The sequence below is a fragment of the Puma concolor genome, chromosome E1 (assembly GCF_028749965.1).
Source record: "Puma concolor isolate L17-30 chromosome E1, mPumCon1.1.hap2, whole genome shotgun sequence".
Lineage (NCBI taxonomy): Eukaryota > Metazoa > Chordata > Mammalia > Carnivora > Felidae > Puma > Puma concolor.
Window position 1 is genome coordinate 13,716,794 of NC_141680.1, and position 23,119 is coordinate 13,739,912.

At 40.3% G+C, this 23,119-nt stretch overlaps 1 pseudogene; it reads right to left on the bottom strand.

The window, feature by feature from the left end:
* Window positions 1-5,339: 5,339 nt before the first annotated feature.
* LOC147574128 (TAR DNA-binding protein 43 pseudogene) overlaps window positions 5,340-23,119 on the bottom strand; it is a 71,977-nt pseudogene continuing 54,197 nt past the window's right edge.

Below are 23,119 nucleotides of genomic sequence, written 5' to 3' on the forward strand. Positions count from 1 at the left end.
GACAGGGGCGCCTGGGTGGCTTGGTTGGTTAAGCGTCCGACTTCAGCTCAGGTCATGATCTCACGGTCCGTGAGCTCGAGCCCCGCGTCGGGCTCTGTGCTGACAGCTCAGAGCCTGGAGCCTGTTTCAGATTCTGTGTCTCCCTCTCTCTCTCTGCCCCTTCCCTGTTCATTCTCTGTCTCTCTCTGTCTCAGAAATGAATAAATGTTAAAAAAATAAATAAAAAAAAAAGTACTGGGACAATAGTGGGTTTTACCCCACAAATCATTCCCAGAGAACAAGGTCTGTTTGGTAGTTATCTTCAAGAGCATTAGATCTAATGGAAGTGACTGGTTATTCTCTATTTTCAATGAGAAATGAATTATTAAAAAAGGTAGGGGAGGGTTCCCATTGTAACAGGAGGAATTTCAATGAAATTTCCTTTAAAGTAATGGCTTTTTTTATTTTACACTGGAAAGACAACAGAAGGAGTCCTCTCTGGATGAAAAAGACAACAAATCATTTTAGAGAAGCAGGAATTTTTAAAAATTGGAATTCAATGCACATGTCCCTCTCTGAGTCTCCCCATGCCATGACGGCTGCACCACGGTAACCAAGAATCACCTCATCAGCTCTGGCACCCCAGGGTCCCACGGAGCCATATGGAAAAGATGGCAGCCTGCAGGTCTTTACTACACATTGCCAGAGGAAACATCATGAAAAGCCCCAACAGCAGCGTTTAGAGTCCAAATACCTCAATTCAAAGTTTAACTCTACCTATTCTAAGTTTCTGTGTTAGGATCTGTAAAGTGGAGAGGAGAATACTTTTATCAGATATTGTGAGGATTAATAACCATTACCATGCAGAAAAGCATCATGGGAGCTGTACATCCCTATAAATTCTTAATATTTGTGATAAGAAGAAATTTCTTACAGAATAATTAGTAGTGAAATTCACTTAGGAGTTAAGAACGTGGACTCTAGGATCACACAGACCTAACTTTGAGAGCTAACCTTCTAGATCACTAACCAGGTAATATTGGACAAGTTATTTCAATTCCAAATCTCAGTTAGCTGTAAAATGGGGTGAAATAGCAACTCACCTCATGAGCTGGTATGATATTAAGTTACAGGAGATCATGAGTATAAAGCATAAAGCCCTAAGATTCACACTCATGTACTGCAAATGTTAATAGTAGTAGCAGCCACATTAAGTGGTATTTCCAATACTATTTATAAACAGAGCATCATCCCAGATACAGAAACACCTTGGAATGCCCATTCCCAAGAAATAACTAAAGAGCAGGAAACCTTGAATGTGATACTCATTTTTTATACCAACCAGCAAGTGGCATCACTTAGGGTGCACCGTGTTCACTTCTCATGCTAATAGCAAAAGGAAATTCAATGTAGCTTCTCCAGCCACAAATATACAGTCGTCCTTTAGGAAGAATTTAGGACTGGTGAACCATAATGAGGAATTATATTCTCCTAACATCAGTGTTCAATTTATTGTTTCAAGTCTTCAGATATAACCTACAGACAAGGCTGAAATCTGGCAGGAAGAAAACACTTTTTGCTGTAATAAGCTAACACATCCTTAGAGCTGTCATTTTGACTCCTACTTAAATATTCTTTCATTTACCCAATCATTTAACATATATTTAATGGCATAGGATCAAACATTGGCTATTGACAGTAAGCAAGGCACATACAGCCCCTATCTTTTACAGCTCACAGCCCACTGAGTACACAGATGAGATAACCAGCAATTACCATCCTGTGTGTGGAAGTTGTGTTAGGAGAAATCTGTTTTGTGGGTACCTGGAAAGGAAACCCTCCCCTATTCTCAAGGTAACAATTCCATAATAATCAAGACACTGAACTGGTCTCCTCTCCCTATTAAATTATGACTCTCACAGAGAGAATCCAGCTTACTCGTCTTTATTTTCTCCATAGAACCAGAACTATTACTTTCCACAGGTACTTGCCTAGCATGTGTCCAGCTGACTGGCCCACTCAACATCTATTCCAACCTCCTTGTACTTTTCTGCAAGACTGGAAAGTAAAAACATCCCCCAGCCACCCTTGTTCATCTGGCTATCAGTGTGACTTTGTATTTGCATGTAATTGGCACAACCGAAGAGTTGTTTCAGAAATGTGTTAAATGGAGATAAAAGTAGTCCTAGAACCATCCCTTAGTGGTGTAGACTTCAGCAGACACATGCAGCTGGAGCCAACAAATTCAGCAGTGACTTGCTGGGTTATGGCCGAGATGGAATGAAACTGGGGCCAGAATTTTGAATAGCAGCCCCCTGACCTCCTGGGATTATAACCGTGACAGGGCTAAAGCAATTTTGGCGGGACTCTTATTCTGCAGTCCTTCCCAGAGGCTCAGCCTAACCGCTGTTTCTCCAGCATTTTAAACAATGTTATAGCCAACTAATTCCCTGTATGAAGTCCCTTTCCACCCAAACTAGCTGGAACCATTTCTGTTATTGGTAACGAAACCCATATCTTCTGAACCAAATGGAATTTGTCAGAAATATATACCAGGCCCCACCGTCAGTAACGTGAAGCACTAGAGCATAAGATGAAGCCACACAAGGTGTGTAAGAATAGTAAGAAGGAGCACACCATGGCCACTTAACTCCTAACTACTTAAATAATTCTGCTTCAGATGGTTTGTGAATGTGTTGGTCTGTCAGTAATCTGGAGCCAGTCAAGGCCAATCAACGTGGTTCTATTGCAGGCTTAAACTGGCCTGCAACTAAGTGGACAATCTAACAAATTTAAGGATGTGTCGTGGTCTGCACAAAGGTCTAGAAAGAAGGAAGTCAAGAGCAGGCACACTGTAAAGAAGATGGGGACTTGACCAGCAGACAGGAGAAACTTCCCTTGGAAGGCTTGATTCTGTCGATTATAAAAACAATGAAACTCACCATGTAGGTTCTCTACCTAATTCCTTTGGGTCTGCTTACAGATTCATTATAGATTTTTAAAAATACCTAGCTAGTTGCCAATCATGTGGTGATTACTTTGCACCCACATATTCATTTTCTTCTCTCACCCACTCTTTCTAGATCCATTTTATAGGCGAAAGCCTGCAGCTCATGAAGGTAATTGATATACCCCAAGTCTTATAGACACTGGTTGGCAAAGCGGGGATTCTCTGGCTCTGTAACACCAAAATCAAATTCCTGAATGACAAGTTACATCATGCTGCCCCCTGCAAAGAAATTCCTTCCAGGGAGAGAATGCAGTGACCAATTGACATTAGTATTCATGTCCTCTTGCCAAGCATAGTCTCTGTGAAATAAACAATTGTATCTGGCTGTACAACAGTCTCTTTTGAGATAACCTGATTTTTCAGACCCCATCGACTCCCTCAAATCTGATACACCAGTGAGGTAAATTGGAGGAATTGACCAACTCAAGAACAGGCTCAGAACATGCTGGACCCACCAAAATGCTGCCATCCTTGGGCTCCCAGCCTGGATAGCCTCTTTTGTAGCTGCACACTGAAGAAAAATTTCCCACTTAGACTGAGCAGACGTACAGAGCTGCCTCTGCCAGCAAAATAGTGGCAGGAGCAAACTTCACATTGTCTTTGTTTCATGTTCACCAGGTATAAATATGAAACAATGTTAGAGCATGGGAGGAAAACACAAGGAGCCTCCAGACATAGACCAAACACACATCTGGTGTTTACATGAAAGCATGCAGGGAGGATGTGCAGTTTCAAGGACTGCTAGGCAATGACAGTGGGTCCCTTCCCTCACTGGCTCCTGGGAGATCATGGGGCTCTGGATCTCACAGTGCTATGGCATTCCATAGCCTTGAGACCAGAACATCCCTGACGTTTCAGCAGTTACCCCATTCACTTTCCCAAGGCTTACAATACATTCTCTAGAAATAACTCCACACTCTATGTATATCCTTTCTTTTCAAAAGCCATAACCCCTATTTCTCTTTCTCCTCCCTCTGTCATCAGGAGGCTGCTGTGGTTTAGGGGGAGGCTCTTGGGTGTTCACCATGGCATGCCATGTCACCATGGCATGACACAGATTTCTGAGCTATTTCGGTAGGAGGCTTGTCCCATGTTGTCCTCACATGAAAGATTTTCAAAGGTTGTAGAATTCCACAGCTCAGTCTTATCTTGACTAGTCCCTAAAGTGCAGGTTCCAACAACAACAGGGAGTATTAGCAGCTGTTTTCATGATGTAATTTCAGGATCAACAAGAAGGCCTCTCCCACACTCATAAAATTATATCTCCATCTGGCTAATGAGGCCTAAAAATTCACAGATTTATTCTTTTAAGCTGTGGCTTCCTGCACTTACCACATTTCAAATACCCCTAGGAAACCAGTATATTAACCTTTTTCAGTCATTAACATCCTACTGAGCTTAGTTTCTCATAAGTTCCACCTACAGGAAGGTTTTAAAAAGTAGGACCAGAAAGGGGAGCCTCAGATTATGAGGCTTTAAGACACAGAAGGGATGGGGGTGGGAGGTGGAGAATGGTCTCTGCCTTTCTGGAGCTCAGCTCTAGGAGGGGTGGGGAAGGGAAGAGTCAAATGCATGGTTTACAGTCACTCCCTCCACGACTCCCCCACCTTGCTGTGTTCTATATGCTATCTGAATAACCTATGTTATATTTTTCAAACTAAAATAAGGAGTTCAAGTTGAGCTTCCACTGAAAACTCAGTACTAGAAAGAAAAAAAAAGATGTGGTATATATCTACAATGGAGTATTACTTGGCCATCAGAGAGAATGAAATCTTGCCATTTGCAAATATGTGGATGGAACTAGAGGATATTATGCCAGGGGAAATTAGAGAAAGACAAATATCATATGACTTCACTCATATCAGGACTTGAAGATACAAAACAGATTAACACAAGGGAACGGAAGCAAAAATAATATAGAAACAGGGAGGAGGACAAAATATAAGAGACTCTTAAATATGGAGAACAAACAGAGGGTTACTGGAGGGGGTGTGGGAGGCGCAGTGGGCTGAAACATTAAGGGGCATTAAGGAATCTACTCCTGAAATCATTGTTGCACTATATGCTAACTAATTTGGAGGTAAATTTAAAAATATATAAAAATTAAAAAAGGGGCGCCTGGGTGGCGCAGTCGGTTAGGCGTCCGACTTCAGCCAGGTCACGATCTCGCGGTCCGTGGGTTCGAGCCCCGCGTCAGGCTCTGGGCTGATGGCTCAGAGCCTGGAGCCTGTTTCCGATTCTGTGTCTCCCTCTCTCTCTGCCCCTCCCCCGTTCATGCTCTGTGTCTCTCTCTGTCCCAAAAATAAATAAGCGTTGAAAAAAAAAATTTTTAAATAAAATAAAAAAAAAATTAAAAAGAAAGATAGAGAGACAGGGTAACTTGATCCTCTGCAAATGTAACAAAGGCAAAGTCCTGGAACAATTTGCGAATGAAGCCGTCTACCACTTCTCAGTCCTGGCAAAAGAACTGCTGCAGCTTATAGGCAGTCACGTCCCTCTGTAAGGCACCCGACAAACGCCTTCCTGCTTCTCAAAAGCTCATCTGGGCTTCGATGAGATTCAGGAAGTTTGCAGTCACACCATCGTTCCTTGATCGTATGTCTCTACAGGTGACATGACTTTCACCTGGGTTTCCTGTTCCGTAAAACAAACACAGACAAACCCCTTTGAAGGACTAGTGTGCATATCTCTCCTGACCTGAACCATAAAACCTCTCCAAAGCCACCAAAATATTCTTTCAGATCCTGTTTGGTTATTTTCCACGGGAGACCCAACACTCTTAAATCGGACGTTTTCTGGATGGCTCTCTTCACTTTCTCTGCTGAAGAAGCAGGCATCTGTCTCGTCCCTTTTTCTTTGGCTATCTTTGGGATAAGTTGACGACAGGTACCAGATTCCCCCAGCCAGCATCAGGGATGTGCAGAATGTCTTTGACCAGCCGGACACCTCTCATACACTGAGACGCTAGATTCCGGTAGTGCAGTCCACGTGCTCCCAACAAACTGGGCTGTCACTGTGGACAGCAGCACTGTCCCATCGTCTTCCGATGGCATTTAAATGGGCTCGTCATTCTCATCTTTGGTCACCCGAGTACATTCAGACACCTGCTCTTATTTCTCCACTAGGCCGCTGCTAGGAAGCCTGATAGGGAACCCGAAGCAGCGAGGGATCCAGGAGCAGCCCAGCTACCGCTTCGCTCCCACGAAATGGCCACCTTGTAACTCTTTACAGAAGAGGAAAAAATACCACCGTGACCGCCACCACTTAATAACCTTGCTCTAAGTGTTGAGAAAGCAACCACCCGTCCCCAAAAGGAAACTTCGGCAGGCTACACGTATAGGACATATGGAGCCTAAACTTGCAAGTGCTTACTTACGTGGGAACATGGAAGGGTCACCTGAGTCCCTGATGGCCCAGATGGGGTTCTTTGGAGGTGTCTGAATGAGTTTTCTTGTGTGCTCCCTTAGAGAAAGCTGGCCGTGAGACGACGCGGCCAGAAACTAGGAAGCCCTTTGGTTCCATCAGTGAAGCGCCACCTTTTGGGGAGGAACCAATGCTCACGGAGATATCCCGGGCCACATTTGGTTTGTTGGTTGCTGCAGCTTTTGGCTTCTTTGCACCAAATTGGCTGTGTTCTCATTGGAAATGGAAAACACCTGCGCGATGGGATCCATCCACGGCAATGCCCTCGTGCGATTGGATTTGTTTTTACAAAAGGGGGAGATTTGACCATTGGGTCTTTCGTGTCCTCTCCACAAATAGGAGTGAAACGAAGGCTGATGTTGGTTTGCATCTTGTTTGTGGATCTATGGCCACAGGTGTTATCCATGTGAGATGTTTTCTCTACCTCTGGATGCTATTGCTAACACCAATTTGTAAATGAGTTCGTTAATGTGTTTCAAGGCAAGCTCTTGTAAACATTGGGCATTCTAACACTCAGGAAGATCAGAACAAACTCAAATGTTTTTCACATTAACGTGAATGGTGTGTGTGTGTGTGAAATTCTCTACATTCAGAGTTTTATGTTACTCCAATAAGAAAGTTGCCTCACAGGAAGGGACACAATTGATGGCCCAGAGAGAGAAAGAGAGATAAAAATTCAACACACCTGCCCTCCCCGCTACACCCACACCCACACCCACACCCACACACCCTTTCCCAATAGTCAGAAGAATGAGGAAGAGGAGGAAGGCAGGCAGATGCTAGTGATTCTAAACCCACCCCTCCCCCTCCCCAAGCACAAGCGCCAGAATTGGTGCCCATCCCATGGCCTGCTCCTTCACGTCTTCCACAGGGCTGAAAAGCAAACAGAAACAAAGCCACTTTAGCAGGAGGGAAAGACAGACGGAGATGGGAGATGGGAGATGGGAGATGGGAGATGGGAGATGGGAGATGGGAGAAGGGGAAGGGGAAGAGGAAGAGGAAGAAGAGGAGGAAGAAGAGGAGGAAGAAGAGGAAGAAGAGGAAGAAGAAGGTGGCTGATGCTGATGTGCAAAAAAAAAAAAAAAAAAGATGAAATAAAAAGATAAAAGAAATGGAAAAATGTTATTCCAAAACTTTAAATCTGCCCGGGGCCTTGCCAGTGGCTCCCTTGCCACCTCTCCCTTCCCCTCCCTCCCCCACTCCTCCTGTTTATGCATCACTTGGTGTGGCTCCAGTGATCTCCTCAGCCATCTCCAGTGGTGGGGCCTCCAGTGAGGGCGACTTTGGGCCACTTCCTGATGAGGTTCAAATTGGAGCACCTACCAAATCAGCAGAAGGGGGCCAAGAGGTCCCCTGGGCTTCAACTGCCCACTTCAGACTTTCCCACAGGAGCCTGATGGAGGGGAAGTGAACTGTTTGAGTTTTTAGTGGACACAGATGTGACATATTCAGTACTAAATCCCATTCAAGGTTGATTGCTTATTTAAAACAGACATGTTTTTGGAGCTTTCAACATCAAACACAATACAGATAATCAGGCTTTATTCTTTGTTGTTGTTGTTGTTGTTGTTGTTGTTGTTGTTGTTGTAGTAAAATCATCACTTGAATTTGGTACTCTCTGCATTACAAGCCTTGGGGTGGGCAGTGGAATTGCCTTGCTTCTGTCCCAATGCTGAGCCTGTCTGTAATTGTGGTTATCAAAAATTGTGGCCATTATAAACAAAACAACACGTTTTATCCCTCGTTTTACAAGAGGTATCAAAAAAAAAAAAAAAAAAAAAAAAACCTTAACAAATACACCCTTGTTCTACCCTGACACTCACTTCAGGATCCATCCCTGAGGGAGAAGCCTAATCAGCTTTTATGTGACTTAATTTTATTAGTTAACTAGTACCTGTTTCAGTTTGTCAGGGAAAATTACTTCAAATGATGTTTCATTTTGTCTGTCTCATACAGTGTCCATGGGTGATTGTTGAGAGGATATAGGTTAAATACATAAAAAGGTTTATAGGTAAACTTTTAAAATGGCTTCCCAGATCTTTGATAACCTGGGACTTCAAAGCTTTGCTGAGTTAAGTGATAAATTGGGTTAAATTCATCGGACATCTAAGTCTTTTCACATAAGATAAAATACTAAAGGGTGAATTACTAAACAGTGTATTTTGTTTTGTTTTTTGTCTTTTGCCTTATTCAGAAAAACTAAAGACACTTCTGTCTGTTAGTAAACATGTTTCATGCTTTTTTTTTTTTAAGATTTGGGGCGCCTGGGTGGCGCAGTCGGTTAGGCGTCCGACTTCAGCCAGGTCACGATCTCGCGGTCCGTGAGTTTGAGCCCCGCGTCGGGCTCTGGGCTGATGGCTCAGAGCCTGGAGCCTGTTTCCGATTCTGTGTCTCCCTCTCTCTCTGCCCCTCCCCCGTTCTGTCTCTCTCTGTCCCAAAAATAAATAAACGTTGAGAAAAAAAATTAAAAAAAAAAAGATTTGTTTTTAGGTATATTTCCTTATTTTTGAAAGAGAGAGAGAGAGAGACAGAATAAGCAAGAGAAGGGGAACAGAGGATCCAAAGCGAACTCTGTGCTGACAGCAGAAAGCCCAATGTATGGCTCGAACTCATGAACCGAGCCGTAGATCATGACCAGAGCTGACGTTGGAAGGTTCATTGACTGAGGCACCCAGGTGTTCCCGTAAAGAAAATTTTAAGAACACCTATTTCTGTATGCATTTAAATGCTAATAGACTGACACTTTAGAACAGTGTACATTTAGGCAATTGAGCATAGGGCCATTCCTTAGAAGTGTATGGAGTAATTATCAAACTCTTTTTGTAAAATTTAAATTCAAGTTAGTTAACATATAGTGTAGTATTGGTTTCAGGAGCAGAATTTAGGGATTAATCACTTACATTCAACACCTAGTGGTCCTCCCAACAAGTGTCCTTCTTAATGCCCAACACCTATCCCATGTCCCCTCCAGCAACCCTGACTTTGTTCTCTATATTTAAGGGTCTCTTAGGGTTTGCCTCCCTCTCTGTTTTTATTTTTTTTAATTTTTTAATGTTTATTTTTGAGAGACACACACACACACATTGTGAGTGAGGGAGGGGCAAAGAGTGAAGGAGACACAGAATCTGAGGTAGGCTCCATGCTCCGAGCTGTCAGCACAGAGCCCTATGCAGGGCTCAAAACCACTAACTGCGAGTTCATGACTTGAGCTGAAGTCAGATGCCCAATCGACTGAGCCACTGAGGTGCTCTAGTCCCTCTCTGTTTCTATCTTATTTCTCTTTCCTTCCCTTCCCATTTGTTCACCTGTTTTGTTTCTAAATTCTACATATAACTGAAATCATATGATATTTTCTTTCTCTGACTTATTTTGCTTAGCATAATATACTCTAGTTCCATCCATCCACTTTGTTGCAAATGGCAAGATTTCATTCATTTTGATTGCTGGGTAATATTCCATTGTATATATACACCAATCTTTATCTCTTCATCAGTTGATGGACATTTGGGCTCTTTCCATAATTTGGCTATTATTAATAGTGCTGCTATAAACATTGGGGTGCATGTACCCCTTTGAATCAGCATTTTTATATCCTTTAGTAAATAGTAGTGCAATTGCTGGGTCATATGGTTGTTCTATTTTTAATTTTTTGAGGCACCTATATACTGGTTTTATATAGCTTTTTATATACTGTGTATAGGAGCCTATACACAGTGGCTTTACCAGTTTATATTCCCCACAGTGCAAAAGGCTCCCCTTTTTCTATATCCTTGCCAACATCTGTTGTTTCCTGAGCTGTTAATTTTAGCCATTCTGACAGGTGTGAGGTTATATCTCGTCATGGTTTTGACTTGTATTTCCCTGGTGATGAGTGATGTTGAGCATCTTTTCATGTGTGTATTAGCCATCTGGATGTCTTAATTTTTTTAATGTTTATCTTATTTTTGAGAGAAACAGAGACAGAGAAGGAGACACAGAATCTGAAGCAGTCTCAAGCTCTCAGCTGTCAGTACAGAGCCTGAGGTGGGGCTCAAACCCACAAAGCATGAGATCATGACTTGAACCAAAGTTGGACACTTAACTGACAGCCATTCAGGCACCTGCATTTGGATGTCTTCTTTGGGAAAATGTCTGTTTATGTCCTCTGCCCATTTCTTCACTGGATTATTTGCTTTTTTGTTGTTGTTGAGTTTGTTATGTTCTTTATAGATTTTGGATACTCACTGTTTTATCTGACATGTCGTTTGCCAAATGTCTTCTCCCATTCTGTTGGTTGCCTTTTTGTTTTGTTGATTGTTTCCTTCACTATGAGGAAGATTTTTATCTTGAGGAGATTCCAATAGTTCATTTTTGCTTCTGTTTTCCTTGCTTCTGCAGACATTTCTGGTAAAAACTTGCTGTGGCTGAGGTCAAAGAAGTTGCTGCCTTTTTTCTCCTCTAGGATTTTGATGGTTTCCTGTCTCACATTTAGGTCTTTCATCTATCTTGAATTTATTGTGTGTATGGTGTAAGAAAAGGGCCCAGTTTCATTCTTCTCCATGTCACTGTCCAGTTTTCCCAGCATCACTTGTCGAATCGACAATCTTTTTTCCATTGGATACTCTTTCCTGCTTTGTTGAGTATTAGTTGACCATACATTGTGGGTCCATTTCTTGTTTCTCTATTTGGTTCCATTGATATATGTATCTGTTTTTGTGCCAGTACCATACTGTCTTGATGACTACAGCTTTGTAATAAGCTTGATGTCTGGAATTGTGATGTCTCCAGGTTTGTGTTCTTTTTTCCTTTTTCTTTTTTTTAAAAAATATTTATTTATTTTGAGAGAGAGAGACAGAGAGTGTGAGTGGAGGAGGGACAGAGACAGACACAGAATTCAAAGCAGGCTCCTGGTTCTGAGCTGTAAGCACAGAGTCTGAAGCAGGACTTGAACCACAAACCATGAGATCACGACCTGAGCTGGTCAGACACTTAACTGACTGAGCCACCCAGGTGCCCCTGTATTCTTTTTTTTTTCAATATTACTTTGGCAATTTAGGGTTTTTTTCTGGCTCTGTACAAATTTTAGAATTGTTCTAGCTCTGTGAAAAATGCTAGTGTTCTGTTGATAATGACTGTATTGGATGTGTAGATTGCTTTCAGTAGTACAGATATTTTAAAAATATTTGTTCTTCCAATTCATGAACATGGAATGTTTTTCCATTTTGTGTGTGTATTTCTTCAATTTCTTCACAAGTGTTCTATAGTTTTCAGAGTACAGATGTTTTACCTCTTTGGTTAGGTTTATTCCTAGGAATCTTATGATTTTTTGGTGCAATTGTAAATAGGATGAATCCCTTGATTTCTTTTCTGCTGCTTTATTATTTGTGTATAGAAATGCAACTGATTTCTGTATGTTCATTTTATATCTTGTGAATTTGCTGAATTCATGTATCAGTTCTAGCAGTTTTTGGTGAAGTATTTTGGATTTTCTACATCCATTTTACGTCATCTGCAAATAGTGAAAGTTTGACTTCTTCCTTACCAATTTGCATGACTTTTTTTCTGTTTGTTTTTGAATCACTCTGGCTAGGACTTACAGTACTGCGTTGAACAACAGTGGTAAGAGTGGACATTCCTGTTGTGTTCCTGACCTTATGATGAAAGTTCTCCATTTTTCCTCACTGGGGATGATATTAGTTGTAGGTCTTTCATATGTGGCTTTTCTGATGTTGAGATATATTCCTTCTATTCCTACTTTTTAAAAAGGGTATGATCATTTTTTGTATATATATATATATTTTAATTTTGTATAATTAATTTTTTTATAATTTACATCCATGTTAGTTAGCACATGGTGCAACAATGATTTCAGGAATAGATTCCTTAAGCCCCTTACCCATTTAGCCTATCCCCCCTCTCACAACCCTTCCAGCAGCCCTCTGTTTATTCTCTATATTTTCTTATGTTTTGTTCCCTCCTTGTTTTTATGGAATAGAATGGAAAGGAAACTTCCAAACTCATTTGATGAAGGCAGCATTACCTTGATTCCAAAACCAAAGATCCCACTAAAAAGGAGAACTACAGACCAATACCCCTGATAAATCTAGATGCAAAAATTCTCAACAAGATACTAGCCAACTGGATCCAACAATACATTAAAAGAATTATTCACCATGATCAAGTAGGATTTATTCTTGGGATGCAGCGCTGATTCAATATCCACAAATCAATCGATATGATACATCACATTAATAAAAGAAAGGATAAGAACCACATAATCCTTTAAATAGATGCAGACACAGCATTTTACAAAATACAAAATCCTTTCTTGATAAAAACCCTCAAGAAAGTAGGATAGATCATAAAAGCCATATACAAAAGACCCACTGCTAGTATCATCCTCAATGGGGAAAAACTGAGAGCTTTCCCACTAAGGTCAAGAACATGACAAGGATGTCCACTCTCACCACTGTTATTCAATATGGTGTTGGAAATCATAGCCTCAGCAATCAGACAACACAAAGAAATAAAAGGCATCCATATCAGGAAGGAGGTCATCAAACTTTCACTCTTCGCAGGTGACATATGATACTCCATGTAAAAAACCCAAAGACTCCACCCGAAAACTACTAGAACTGATCCATGAATTCAGCAAAGTTGCAGGATACAAAATCAATGTACAGAAATCGGTTGCATTTCTATACACCAATAATGAGGCAGCAGAAAGAGAAATCAAGGAATCAACCCATTTACAATTGCACCAACCACCATAAAATACCTAGGAATAAATACCTAACCAAAGATGTGAAAAATCTATACACTGAAGACCATGGAAAGCTTATGAAAGAAATTGAAGAAGACACAAAGAAATGGAAAAACACTCCATGTTCATGGATTAGAAGAACAAATATTGTTAAAATGCCAATACTACCCAAAGCAGTCTAATATTCATTGCAATCTCTATCAGAATAATACCAGCATTCTTCACAGCCCTAGAACAAACAATCTTAAAATTTGTATGGAACCAGAAAAGACCCTGAATAGCCAAAGAAATCCTGAAAAAGAAAATCAAAGCTGTTTTTGAAGTCCAATTCCTCATTTCAAGCTGTATCACAAAACTGTAATCATTATGACAGTATGGTACTGACACAAACACCGACATATAGATGGTACCAAATAAAACTGAATAGAGAACCCACAAATGGACCCACAAACATATGGCCAACTAATATTTGACAAACCAGGAAAAAATAGCCAATGGAAGAAAGACAATCTCTTCTGCAAATGGTGTTGGGTAAACTGGACAGCGACATGCAGAAGAATGAACCTGGACCACTTTCTTACACCATACACAAAAATAAACTCAAACTAGATGAAAGACCTAAATGTGAGACAGAAAACCATCAAAATCTTACAGGAGAAAATAGGCAACAACCTCTATGACCTCAGCCACAGCAAATTCTTACTAGACATGTACTCAGAGGCAAGGGAAGCAAAAGCAAAAATTAACTGTTGGGACCTCATCAAGATAAAAAGCTTCTACACAGTGGGGGAAATAATCAACAAAACTAAAATGCGACCATTGGAATGAGAGAAGATATTTGCAAATGAAATATCAGATAAAGGGTTACTATCCAAAATCTATAAAGAACTTATCAAACTCAACATCCCAAAACCAAATAATCCACTGAAGAAATGGGCAAAAGACATGAATAGACACTTTTCCAAAGACATCCAGATGGCAAACAGCCACATGAAAAAATGCTCAACATCACTCATCATCAGGGAAAAACAAATCGAAACCACATTGAGATACCATCTCACACCTGTCATAATGGCTAACATTAACAACTCAGGCAACCACAGATGTTGGCAAGGATGTGGAGAAAGAGGAACCCTTTTGCACTGCTGGTAGAAGGCAAGCTGGTGGAGCCGCTCTGGAAAACAGTATGGAGGTTCCTCAAAATATTAAAAATAGAACTACCCTACAACCCAGCAATTGCACTACTAAGTATTTATCCAAGGGATACAGATATGCTGTCTCAAAGGGGCACATGCACCCCAATGTTTATAGCAGCGCTATCAACCACAGCCATATTATGGAAAGAGTCCAATGTCCATCGACTGAAGAATGGATAAAGAAGATATGGTGTGTATATATACATACATACACACACACACACACACACACACACACAATGGAATATTACTGAACGATCAAAAAGAATGAAATTTTGCCATTTTCAACAACATGGATGGAACTAGAGTGTATTATGCCAAGTAAAATAAGTCAGAGAAAGACAATATATGACTTCACTTACATGTGGAATTTAAGTTACAAAACAGATGAACATAAAGGAAGCAAAAAATAGTATAAAGCAGAGAGGGAGAGAAACCATAAGAGACTCTTAAATACAGAGAACAAACTGAGAGTTGTTGGAGGGGTTTTGGGTGGGAGATGGGATAAATGGGTATTAAGGGGCATTAAGGAAGACACTTGGGATGAGCACTGGGTGTTATATGTAAGTGATGAATCACTAAATTCTATTCCTGAAATCATTATTACACTATATGTTAACTAATTTGGATGTAAATTTTTAAAAATCATTAAAAAAATACCCCGTGCACTTCTGCTCCCTGCTGTCCACCTTGTCCAGGAACTCCCTGTAATGTAACGGACATGTTTCCCCTACAAGAAGCTAAAGTGTCAGAAGGAGAAACACAGGGAGGCACCACCAAGATTACAAGTACCTTTCTCATTGCAAGATTTAAGACAGGTAAAAGAAAATCTAGATAAATTTTCTGATGATCTGGATAAGTATATAGAGGCTTTCCAGAATATTAGGTATGTTTTTGAGTTGACCTGGAAATATATGATGCTTTTGTTGAATCAAACTCTTTTTAAAAATTTTTAATGTTTATTTTTGAGAGACAGAGTGTGAGTGGGGGAGGGGCGGGAGACACAGAATCTGAAACAGGCCCCAGGCTCCAAGGTGTCAGCACAGAGCCCAATGTGGGGCTCGAACTCTTGAGCTGTGAGATCATGACCGGAGTCAAAGTTGGACATCCAACCGACCGAACCACCCAGGCACCCTTCAATCAGGGTCTTAATGAGACAGAGAAGTGTGGTATTCTGTCAGTGGCTGAGAAATATGGGGATGAGCAACTCATTAATTATTATGGGACTGGGGATCCTTTGCAAACTCCCAGTTCCATCCCAAGATCCTAATTGGGAGTATGATAATCCCATTAGGGAATGGTATCATTGCCACTTCAAAACTTGTGTTTTGGAAAAACTAAGGAGGTCTATAGTTAAACCCTTAAATTATGCTAAATTAGCCACTATTTTACAGACACAGGAGGACAGCCTGGTGGCCTTCCTGGAAAGGTTAAGGTTAAATATATGGCTATCTCCCCTGATACTCTCTGAAGCTGAGACAATACTAAAGGACAAATTTGTCACTCAGTTGGCCCCAGATACTTGAAGGAAACTGCAAAAATTGGCTATTGTCCCAGAAGGGGTCGTGGAGGAGTTTTTATGAGCTTCCGATTGGGTATATCACAACCAAAATAAAGAGAATAAGGAACAGGAAAGGAGTCTTAAAAAAAACAAACAAACAACTAAGGCCTTAGTCATGGCCTTACTTACTATGTCAGACCAGACTTCTGAGGTCCTGGCACCATTTATGAAATGAGAATGTCCTCGGAGGGGACAACCGAATTTGAAACCCCATAAGCCATGCATGCCCCTTGTATGGAGATAGTCACTGAAAAATCTGAATGCCCTTGGGGACCTCAGTGTGCAAGGGCTCAGATAACCATGCCCCTGAAAAGAACTAAAGGGTCCTGGGGCTCTTCATAGTGGCTCCCCTGAACCAACTGTCTATTAGAGATACAGAGCCCTGGGTAACTCTAGAAATAGAAGGAAAACCAGTTAATTTCCTCCTTGACATCAGAGCCACCTTTTCTGTCCTCCTTTACACTCCTGTGCAACCATCCAAACACAGCATAACAATTAGTGGTGTCTCCAGAAAAGTTACTACTAAATTTTTCTCTCAGCCACTGGGGTGCATATGGGGAGACTTTTTTCACATTCTCTCTCTCTCTTTTTTGATAGTGCCAGAGAGGCCCCACTCCCTTTCTAGAAAGAGACATTTTGACTGAATTACAGATTATAGTGCTATTAGCTCCAGGACTGTTAAACAATTGTCTAAACTTATAGTAACCTGGATATCTAAGATCAATCTTTTCTTGTAAAATTAAATATGCCTCATGGAATTGTTCCTATGGAAAAATTGATGGCCAAAGGAAGATTTGAGCATTGAGAACCAAAAGCTACTTCAAATGTGTAATTATTCTAAGCAACAATATCACAAGATCCAAATAAATACCAAGAAGAGGGAGGAAAAACTATAGTTAAAAAAAAAAAAAAAGACCAGACATGTCAGGGACTTTTTGGGTGGCTACAATGCATCTTTCCTTTCCATGGTGTGACTTCCTCCCTAGGAGGCATTAGATTGGGAATATTAATGCTTGCTAGTCTAATATTCTTTTTGCATGTCATTTGTAGAAGCCATCTCATATGCCGTAAAAATAGGATATCCAAGAAAATTTTGCTAGCCTAGACCTTCCAAACACCCTCTCATTATTTCAGACCTCTGGATCGACCTCTGAACCTGCCCTGACTGCTGTACTCCTGTTGTGGCCCTCTTTCAGCAGGAAGCAGTTAAGCTGAGTCATCATCCCAATTCTTAATGGCAGTTAGGAGTCATGTGTTCAAAGGGGGGGAATATGATAGGAAAAGATGGGATTCAGTAGGCAAAGAGGGAAAGGTTAGGACCTGAGGTCCCTGGGTAGAAAAAAAACACATATTTTGAAACAATACTGGGAGCATCTGATTACAGCAAACCCCCTTGGGTGTAAGGTTCCTCTTAAGAAACAAATGTCTGTACCTAATGCCCAAAATAACCTGTTATTGGAAGATACACCTGACTGTGAAGAGGAGAGACAACTTTGCTGAACATGATTGAGTGAGGCCTCAAAAAATAAAGGAAATATAAATAAAAATGGAATCAACTTAGAAAAGAAGAGAAAGGATTGTGAGAAGTGAGGGAGATGATTCATTTTCAGAAATACCATATAAAACTGTGCTATCTAGTTAACAATAGATTTACAACCTCTTGGAAATATATACAACCTCCCCTCTCCCATAATGGAGTCCCAAACCCTTGGACACTTCACTTCTGGTTCTTTTTCCCTTCTCCGTTTCATGGGCTTATTTTTGTGAGCTTTGCAATGAGCATGTGTCAAAGAACAAAGGGACAGAAAATCTCCGTGTCACCTCAGGAAATGTACGTTTGTTCCAATCAGAGTACTTTTTGGCTTAGAGGGGCATAGGCAATGTCCAGGTAAGGCGGTAACCTCTTGTACTCAGCCAATGAGGAATCGAGAGAGGGACTTGCAGGCTAGGAGATAAATTGTCTGCTGTAACTGTCCTGAGTGTGCCTGTCCATCAGACACCCACTCTTGCAAGAACATTGAGTAAAGCCTCACTTCACTGTGCTCTGAGTCTCTGAGTCCCTTCTTTGATTGGGTCAGTGGGCTTATTTCTCACAGTGCCATTGTGTTGTCTGTAGAGTTGGTGTTTCTTGTGATGTCCCCTGTCCTTTCTAGTCTTTGTTGCTTTTGATCTTGTTTTGTTTTGTTTCCCCCCCTCAAAGAGTCTCCTTTAAAATTTCTTGCAGGGCTGGTTTAGTGGTCACAAACTCCTTCAGTTTTTCTTTGGGAAACTTGTTATCTCTCCTTCTATTCTGAATGAATCCTTGCTGGGTAAAGATTTCTTGGATACATATTTTTCCCATTCTTCATGTTTAATGTATCCTGCCACTCCTTTCTGGACTGACAAATTTCTGTGGGCAGATCTGTGAACTTGATCTGTCTTCCCTTGTAGGCTAAGGACTTTTTTTCCCTTGCTGCTTTCAGTATTCTTTCCTTGTCTATGTATTTTGTGAACTTGACTATGATATGCCTTGGTGCTGGTCGGCTTTTGTTGAATATAATGAGTTTTCTCTGTGCTTGTTGATTTTGATGTCTGTGTCCTTCCCCATATTAAGGATTTTTTCCCATTATAATTTGCTCATATGAAACTTCTGCCTCTTTTTCTCTCTCTTCATCTTCTGGATGCCTGTGATATAAATGCTATTCCTTTCTAATAAGTCACTGAGTTACCTAAGTCTGACTTTGTGATCTTTTACCTTTGTTTTCCTCTTCTTTTAAACTTCACTATTTTCTGTAATTTTATCTTCTATATCACTGATTTGCTCCTCTGCTTCATCCGTCCTCACCATCATGGCATCCATTCAAGCTTGCGTGTTGTTTATAGCATTTTTAATTTAGACCTGAGTAGATTTTAGTTCTTTTATCTCTAGATAAAAGAAGAAAGGTATTCTCTGTGTCTTTTATGCTTTTTTCAAGCAGAGCTAGTATCCTTATAATTGCATTTTTAAATTCTAGTGCAAACATCTTCTTATATTTGTATTGATTAAATCCCTGATGGTGAATTTTACTGCCTGTTCTTTCTTTTGGGGCATATTTCTCCACCTTGTCATTTTGCCAGAAACAAAAAGAAGAAAAAAAACAAAACAAGGCAAAGAGAAAAACTCCAAAGAGCAAAACAAAACAAAATAACACTAGATCCTTGGTGTGTTTGGTCTATTTGTTAAAAGAATCTAGATCCAAAAATAAAATATAATGAAAACAGAAAAAATAAAATAAAAAATTAAATAATTAAATAATATGTATGTCTAAAAGTATATATATACATATATATGTGTGTATATATATGTATATATATAATAATAAATTTAAAAGAGTGGAAAAAATAAGAAAATAAATGAAAAAAAGATTAAAAGTAAAATGGAAGTTAGATCTTACTTCCCCTAGAGCTGAAACTTTGTAGCACTCTATGATCAGTTGGCTTGGCGCAAGTGTGTTGTTTGTGATGGTCTTCTAGAGGAGGGGCCTGATTTCTTAGGCTGACTTGTTTTGGTGGAAATGCTGCTCCAGGGTGCAGTGGGGGTGAGTTTTGGTGCAAGTGACCCCAGCCTCCACTAGGTGGCACTGTGTTTCTCTCTGAAGTCTGACCCTGCTGGTGGGCAGGAAGAGGTGGTGGTGGAAGATGATGTCATCCCATCCTCTCATACCCTGGGAAGAGAACTCAGGGCCATGACTGTTCAGGAGGTACTGACAGAAAAGTGTCCCAGGATTTAGTCAGAACCCTGTTCTTAACCTCTGTTCCCAGAATTTGGCAAGCCCAATACCACTGTTCTGTGTTTTATCTCTGGCCAGTGGCCTGGCAAAATTCATGATAGGGTTTTGGAGTGGTGGTGGGGTCCAGAGTTGACAGTCAAGAAAGAATTCATGTGACATCTTTGGTGCAAAAAAAGGTGATTTTTATTAAAGCATGGGGACAGGACTTGTAGGCAGAAAGAGCTGCCCTAGGACCATGAAGAGAGTTGGGGGAAGTAAAGTCAAGAGGAAGTTTCAAAAGAGATTTTCGTTTGCTAAAGAAGGCTCACAGCTATTGTCAAGCTAAGGTTGTTTTTCCCTCTAGCAAAGCATTAACATTGAGACAGTAGGGAGTTCCTGGAGAAATGTTATACTATGACTGCCTCAAGTATTTGGCAATGGGCTGCAGGTTATAAGGAAATTTAATTTCATCTTCCATTTCCTTCTGCCTTTGTTTCCCACATCACTTTGACCCACTCCCCTCCTCGAGGCTTGTGGCACCATTCTGTACCACAAAATCAGTCACATGGTGTGTGCACAGTGGCTGGAGTCTATTGTGGTATATAGTGAAAAGCTGTGACCAGGTTATTTGGTTTCTGCACGTGCCTCTTTCCTTAGCTCCATTCTGTCCCAGAAAAACAGTCACACACTGCGTGCACAGTGGCTATAGTCTATTGTGGTGCACAGTGAAAACTTGTGATCAGGTTATCTGATGTCTGTGCACACCTCTGTTCCCTGCTGTTGAATGGCCACTCAAGGGCTTCTGGTGGGCCTTTTGTTCTTGGAGAAGCAAAATACCCTCTTTTAAAATGTACTCCATGAAGGGGAGGAATCTATCCCAGTACAACCCAGGGGATCCCCACACCATAGTTTTGTGCTAACACTACACACTGCTCCCTCCACCCTTACCCCACCCCTGTTCTCTCTTTGTCATCCTGATCACTCTTCACAAAGAGGGTTCCCTTCCCTTCTTGGCACTGTGGATTTTCTCCCTTCCAATTCATGGCTCTGAAATTCACATCTGCTGCTTTTTCTTTCTCCAATTGTGCAGATTGTTTTCTTAATCCTCAGATAGATTTCCTAGTTGTTCAAGATGATTTGATGTTGATCTAGCTCTGTTCAAGGGATGAGGCAAGCTCAGGGTCCCCCTACTACTCCACCATCTTAACTTCTCCCATGGAACTCTTCTTATGTGTCTAAGATGTCCAATAAAGCCATTTGAAGAATAGTTTATGTTTAGAAAATTAAGCACAAAGCCATTTCCAGATGTTTATATAGAGCCATTGAAGAACACTTATAATATGTATATAAGAAGTCTATTCAGGGGATTGAAATGCAGTTATTTCTAGGAAGTTAGCACATGGCAAATCTCAATACCTTATATAGAGTGTTTATGGATAGTTCATACTGAGTATACATTAGGGCTACATGAAGGAGGCTTTAAGCACAGTTTAGATTCAATAAGACAAGCACAGTGTCCTTCCCATGTGTTTATAAATAGAAGTTTAAGGACACGTGTTACTACATGTACTTAGAGGTTTTTGAAGGCCTCATTGAGGACAGAGCTGTTTCATGCAGTTCAGCACATGGTCATTTCCTAGTGCTTACACAAAAAGGTTTAAGAAAACGTTCTTCATGTTTCCCAGAGATTCCTTGAAATCCTCTATGAGCTCATTTTGCTTTTCAACCAATTAGAACAAAGTCATTCCTTATTGCTTTTATAGAACGTTCTAACAGAAGTTTCTCTCAGTTGTATGTTAAAGACTGCATGAAGGTCACTTGAAGCACAGTTGAGTTTTAGGCAGCTGAGCACATGACCATTCCGTACTCCTAATATAGAGTGTTTATACAAAAGTTCCTTAGATGTACATTAAAGGTCACAAGAAAGGCCAAGATTGTGGGGAAGTGACAGAGTAGGAAGACCCTAAGAAGTGTTCAAACTTAAGCGACCATCAACTTAATGTTGACTGCTGTATGCAGAAGATGTTATATACAAACTTAATGGTAACCATAAATCCAAAACTAGTCATAGATATACAAAAAATAAAGAGAAAGGAATACAAATATGTCACTAAAGTAAGCCAACTTATCATGAGAGAAGAGAGCAAGGGACAAAAGCAACAGAGAACAACAAAAACAACAATGAACAAGTAATAAAATAGTAATAAATGCACATTTCAATAATTACTTTGAATGTAAATGGGCTAAATTCTCCAATATGAAGATAGAGGGTGATGGGATGGATAAGAAAACAAGACCCATCTGTATGCTTCCTACAAGAGACTCATTTCAGACCTAAAGACATATGCAAATTGAAAGTGAGAGATGGAGAAACATTTATCATGACAATGGATGTGAAAAGAAAGCTTATAGAAAACAGTTAAGAAACACTTCTTATTAAATGTGTAAGAGGTCTGTGAACGCTGCATGAAAAACAGTATAGTTTTGGCAGTTAAGCACACAGCCATTGCCTATTGATAATATATAGTGTTTCAACAAAATTTCCTATGAGATAAATATGAAAAGCTACATGAAGAATGCTTGAAGCCCAGTGTAGTTTTAAGCAGTTAAGCATAAGACCCTTCCTTAGTGCTGGTATAAACAAGTTTAAGGATACTTGTTACTACATGTGTTTAAGAGGCATTGGATAGTTTCACTGAGAACACAGGTGTTTCTGGTAGGTAAGCACATAGGTATTCCCTAGTGCTTAACTAAAGGATTTAACCATACTTCTTACTGGGTAAATCTAAGAAGCTAACCCCAAAATGCTTTAAGCACAGTGTTTCATCTACAAATAAGCTCATGAGCACGTAGGGTTTAAACAGAAGTTTATACTAGATGTCAGTTACAAACTATATGAAAGATGTAGTAAGCAATGTAGTTTAGATACTTAAAAACAAGGCCATTTCTTAGTGATTCTACACAAGGGTTTCAGGACACTTATGACTGTATGTATCCCAAACTCTTTTTGAAACATGCTTGAAGCACAGCATACTTAGGCAGATAAGCACTTAGTCATTTCTTATAGCTAGTATGAAATTTTTAAACACAGGTCTTATTGGATGTATGTGAAAGTCTCCATAAAGTTGTTTGAAGCACAGTGCAGTCTTAGGTATTTAAGCATATGGGCATTTTACATTGCTAATATAGTGTTTCAACAAAAGTTCCTAGGAGAATTAATGTAAAAGACTACATGAAGAATGCATGAGGCACAGTGAAGTTTTAGGCAGTTAAGCACATGGTCATTTTCTATTGCTAACATAGACTGTTTCAACAAAAGTTCCTATGATATTTATGTGAGGGCTTCATAAGTGATGCTATAAGCACAACGTAGTTTCAGACACTTAAGCCCCTCCCTAGTTCTTTGAAGAAAGGTTAAGAACACTTCTTACTATATTTATCTGAAATGCTAATTGATATCTCCTTTAAGCACAGTACCAT